Source organism: Mya arenaria, chromosome 10, assembly GCF_026914265.1.
Source record: "Mya arenaria isolate MELC-2E11 chromosome 10, ASM2691426v1".
Lineage (NCBI taxonomy): Eukaryota > Metazoa > Mollusca > Bivalvia > Myida > Myidae > Mya > Mya arenaria.
The window spans coordinates 46,414,409-46,420,442 of record NC_069131.1 but is presented as its reverse complement, the minus strand read 5'-3'; the positions used below and the strand labels follow the sequence as shown (position 1 = coordinate 46,420,442).

Below are 6,034 nucleotides of genomic sequence, written 5' to 3'. Positions count from 1 at the left end.
CAAACATAAAAAGAACATAATTATTGAACTGTAAAGTTGCAAACAAAAATAGAACATAATTATTGAACTGTTATATAAAAAGTGAACATTGTTTACTAGATGAAATGCTTTTATAACATAACATGCCTTGTTTTTAGCTGTTTAATAATACTAATGTTAACTTCTTCATTTACATAGTAAAGAAGAGTAGAAAATGGATGTTTTAGTTGATATTAACACAAAAACAGCATGTGTCTTATTGGACAATGGCATTTTTTTCAAATATGATAAAAATAACGCATTCAAACTGAATATGTATCAGACTATGTATGAAGGAAATAATACTGTTTCTATTTTTCACAAAGGTTTTGAAATACAACAATGCACATATAAGCATAAATAGGCCAAATATGCAAAAAAAATAATAGTAAACAATGTGTGAAAGTGATACTGAACACTTAAAAAAATTTCTTTGTGCATTAAATGAATATATACCAGAAAAGCAATACTAAATCAAGTCCAAAATGTATAATAACATGAAGAACACCCCTTTATGAATATCTTCATAACAAATCAGAGTACATGTAAACAATAATCATTTATATCATTAGTATCAAATGTGTCCAGTTTAAAGTGTGTTTTCATTTGCATTAAATTACATTGTAATATATACCAGAAAAGCAATTATAAAAATCCTTAAATGTACAAGAAACTGAAGACAATAAAGAATAACACCCATTTATGAATATCTCCAAAACAAATCAGAGGTCACCTATATATAAATCAATAATCATTGGTATAATTAGTATCAAATGTGTCTAGTTTTGTGTGTCTGTTCATTATCTTTAAATGAGCATCTTTAAAGTGAAACTCTTATTTGAAATCAATACATATAATTGTATATATAACATACATCAAATTGAGTGAATTACAATAACTACTTACTAAATAATGTATTTACTGAAATATCGTTTACTGATAACAAGCTTGTCACCCTGTTTATAATAGCAGAATGCATGACAAATATTAAATGATCAATTGGTGATTGCTAAAAGATTTACTGTGGTCTACTATAGTATCACAAGGCAGAAATACCATGTTTTAAGTTCATTCTTATTAGCAAATTGAACTCCTTCATTAGAAACATTGTTGTTGACATCTATCAACCCATTTTAAAAAATGAAAACAATAATATTAATTATCATAAGTCTTACTGGGGAGTAAGAGTGCATCTTTAAAAATAGTGTGTGTGTTTTTTCACTTAAATATGTAACAATTCAATTTGACAAATGAGACAAAAGTTAGGAAATAGAAGTAGTAATTGTACATAAAACAAAACATCAACACAAATTGACAAAGCTCAATATAACAGGAAATCTATATTATGAAAACACAAATCCTTAAAGGCCATAATTATTTGAACTGAATTATGGTATAAGTAATACACACTTTTATAAAGCTTTTACGGTCAACATAGTTATTATCATGGTACACTATGGGACTTTTATCCAAATTTTGAAGATTTTTTACTGTTAATTAAAAATATTTTGTCTTTATTTGATTTTTTTTCACATTATCAGAGATTATGAAATAAACACAACAGTTTCTGGTAAAATAAACTTCAGTTAACAGAAAAATTTGTTTAACCGAACATATTATTGATACATATGGAAAAAAATCATTTTGATTGATCTTGTGAGTCTTCGGAACAGAGCAGTATTTCGATGTTTGAAAATATATAGCAGTTTTATAAATTCATAAAAAATAGTTAATAATAAGACAACCTGCTGAAATCATTTAAATATTTTCTATGATGTCTAATGAACAATTCAAAAGACAATATATGATAGTTCAGTTTTGAAGAAAATATACATAATGTCATGTAACTATACATTTTTATAACTAATAAAATGCTGAAAAATCAACCTTTTTCTTGTAAAAAGCTCAATTGGACTTATTCATAAAATGTAATCATTCAAATAAATGAATTTTACTTATGATACTAACTCAGAATTCAGATTTAAAAACAATGAATGTACTTTTAAATTAAAATATGTAAAGAAACAAGAACACTAAGTAGGCGGTAATGCCGGTCCAAAAATGTCAGAGTGAAAGTTCTCAACAAATGTCTTTTTAATATTATAACATGTAAACAGTCTCTGCTGGTAATCGATGCCTATTTGTTTTATTTAGTCAATGGTATTCTAACATTTAGAACTTTTCACAATAATTCTTCACTCTTCAACATTTGAAGTTTGGTTTGTTCCCATGCATTTGTACTTGTAGTGTCTGCACAGATGAAAATTACTCAATGCTGAGTCAATGCTGATTTAACTGGTCTTTACCCATCTAGAATGTTTAGTGCTGTAAAAGAAAAAAAAAAGTACTTTCTAACTAATTTGTATAGATAATAATACTGCCATACATATACAAAATAAAATATAAACAGTTTAATATTTCTCAACATTATTTAAAAACAACAACAATAAGCTGATACAGACATGTATATAATATAAAGAAAATTAGTAAATTTATCAATAAAATTCATCATCACCACCACCAGAACCACTGGATTATTGAAAACATTGAGTTTATAAAACAACAAACACCAACTCAAATATGTTTTATATGAAATACTCACATCATCTCTATCAGATGTGGATAGACATGGATGTCAAATCTGTCTCAATGATCCAACAAAGTATTTAATGCAGGCTGGAATTCTTCATATAATAGTAATATTCAGTCCTTTTCCTGCCTGAAAGAAATTAGACTTCTGATTATCAACCAACAGAAACTACAACCGTAAAATACAAATGCACAAGTATTAATTATACATTCTGCACTAATATTCGTTTTAGCCAAGAGTAAGGGTTGGTAGGCACAAATGTGTAGATGTTGTGCATATAATTGATAATGATTCACAACAGTATGGCGTTCAACGAGACCTACACCAAGCAAATGAATGTCGCTTGTGTCCAAGCTGTTGTGGCTTCCAGCCCGAAACCATGTACATCTTTTAATACAGGTTTATTTTGAAAATATGCAGTTTGTAAACAAATAATGGGTATTTTTAAGTCTAATATTTTTCTAAGATAAAACAATCAAATAAAAGATTACATACTCATATCATATACATAAATGATGTACATAAGTACATTTAAAAATATGTAACATAATGCACCACTCAATTGTAACCACGGCCCTCCAGGTCTGGGGATATGCCGGGGAAATGGGCTGTGTTTTTAACTTTCAGGTGGCCTCGCAGTGCCGGGTGAATACGGTGGTTTTGTCTTTGAGCCAGATATAGCAGGGAATATGACTTACCTAGGCTCCCTGGGGTACGGGGCATATGGCGAGGATTTGACCATCAGTTCGTCCCCGCAGGACGAGGATTTTACCCGGGGTTGGCTGGACAGAAAGTCAAAGTCCCAGCTATTCCTCGGACCTGGTGGGGCTTTGGTTACAATTGACTGGTGCATTATAAGTAGATGTAAAGTATGTAACAACTAACATGTATATTTATAGTACATGTAGAAATATTAAAACGCTGTCTTAACGTTTAGCAAATAAAAATGATTTAAGAATTCCAAAGAAATTAAAAAACAAACATTTTTGAACACATAAACTTACACAACTACTCAAGGATACTTACATGAATAGCTCTTTGATAGGAATATCCCAATTCCACATGCTGATTGTTGACATTAGTTTTTTCGACAGAAAATCTTCTCTTACGCGTATAATTCACTTATAATCCATGTTTTACTGTAATGACTCAAATTGTTAGATGTATCGTAATCAACTGTCAGTGTGCACTTTTAGTGTTTACTTATTTTAAACGTATATTCATGACAAAACCGAGTTTCCAATGATGATGTAGAAATTCCATTATTGACCTATGAATAGCGGGGAAATACCTTCTGGTTCTAAAAATAGCAACATCCGGATATGTGTAGTGTTCTAAAAATAAAACAACTCGGGGGCAATCGTAATACAATTTTACTAATGTCACCTTCAACCCATTAAAAAATAAAGTTAGGTGAACTTTAATCCAATATCGATTAAATTAAAGAAAACAGCTTACCTCATTGTTTATTAATGCAGTAAACATAACAAAACAACATAAAACATAATTATTCCCATTCACATAATTACCGGTCCACACATTTTACATTTCATTCGGAACTCCTCCGAATATTTACATTTCCGGCACATGCTATTACAGTTAACCAATCGGAAAACGTAAACGAAACGGGAACAGTTATTAAACTTATTTGTCGTTCTTCAAATATAATGTTTTGAAGATAAATTGAAGACAATCTATTCAACCACAAATAGCATTTTAACACCCATGCAATCGCCATCCATTTGCATTTTTTAATCATAATAAAATAACAGTAAAACCCAACTGTCAATCAACTTAAAAAGCGCTCCTACCACTAGCTAAAATAAATTCCCATTCCATAATAGGCGCGCTCTTCTGAGCGGCGCCAACAAATCAGTTTTCAATGACTGATGTGGTGGAAATATGGTTTTGGGGCATAATCTCATTTTTTTTCTTGCTGAATATTTTCATTTCCTCTACAAAATTTCGATTACAGAATACACGTGTAAACAGCATGCTTCATACATTGTACTAAAATCATTTAGTAGTAGGTTTATTCGGTAAAAAAACATGAACATTACATGGCACGTCATAATGCAGACAAATTATAACATATCATTATCAATGCATAGACAATAGAAACCATGAAATGCACACACAATACCAAGGATGACACAAAAAAGAGAAAAATGATTTTCACTTATTTCCATTGTGGTCCTTGAAAAATTGGTGGCAGTATCCAAGTACAAGGATAATAAATCTAGACAAGTTATAATCTTATATCTTAGATAATTAATTGAATAAATTAAATCACAGAACTCATTAACATTATTACTCTGTATTCATAGCCTATTACACTGCATTCATGGCCTATGTATTGTAACAGAAGACTTGAGGTCATAATGTATGGAATAAAAAAAAATGCCATTCAAAATGGCAATACTGTAAAGCAATATTAATATCACAATGAGATATGATAAGATATAAGGAAATACGTGTAAATAAGAACCCTACATGCTAATAAAAATGAAATTATTATGATAGCTAAATATAAAAATTTAAAATGATCTTTAAGACTGTAATAGGTACTGTTTGATGGCAGACTTGAAATGGTTAGGTTTTGAAATATTCCTTATATTTTGAGGAAGACTATTCCACAAATTTATGCCATTATTTGTGAATGTCTTTGCCCCAAAACTGCCAACCTTAGGCTTGGAGAAACGACCAGTGTTAACAAAGGTAAAACTATCCGCAAAATGATCAGACACTGGCTGAGCTACCTTATTAGACCTTGTACAGCAACCGTGCACATCACTTAGCGGTTTAAAATGTTCACCAAGATACTCAGGGGCAAGGCCATTCTTTATCTTATGGACATGACAAAGCATAATTTGCTCTACCTTTTTTGACACGGGTAGCCAACCTAAACTTAGAAATTGCTCTTGACCAACATGAGACATGTTATCCATCTTTAAAACAAACCTGATCATCTTATTTTGGGTAGTCTGGAGTTTATTTTTAAGTGACTGGGTAAGACCTGGATACCAAAAGGAACAAGCATAGTCATAGTGGCACTGTCTAAGGGACATAACCAAGAGTTTTCTAGTGTGCATATTTAAGAATTTACTTTTTCTGTATAAGAACTTCAACCTGGAGTTTGCCTTACTAATAACTGACTTGGCTATTGGCATTTGATTTCAGAAATTGATGCATTCTGTGTGATTCCCATGATCAACACACTTAAATACAAGTTTTATTTGAATTCATTTTGCAGTTGAAATCTACTTAACGGTTGAGAATTGTCCGCAATGGACTGAGGAGGCTCTGGTGTCTATATTCTACATAGCGTGTACAAAGATTATATTTTCTACGCTCGCGTGAATAACAGCTCTGCATGGCAATTTTTCCTCCACATACATGCGTAAATTTATCCTTAGTGTGCAATGT

The 6,034-nt window shown here is 30.8% G+C and overlaps 1 long non-coding RNA gene across 1 annotated transcript; it reads right to left on the bottom strand.

Annotated features, from left to right (window-relative positions):
• LOC128206584 (uncharacterized) lies at positions 1-3,870 on the bottom strand. Its single transcript, XR_008256507.1, has 3 exons — positions 3,635-3,870; positions 2,621-2,737; positions 1-2,343 (listed from the first exon to the last, which is right to left on the bottom strand). It is a non-coding gene; the product is annotated as an uncharacterized LOC128206584 (long non-coding RNA).
• Between the last annotated feature and the right edge of the window lie 2,164 nt (positions 3,871-6,034).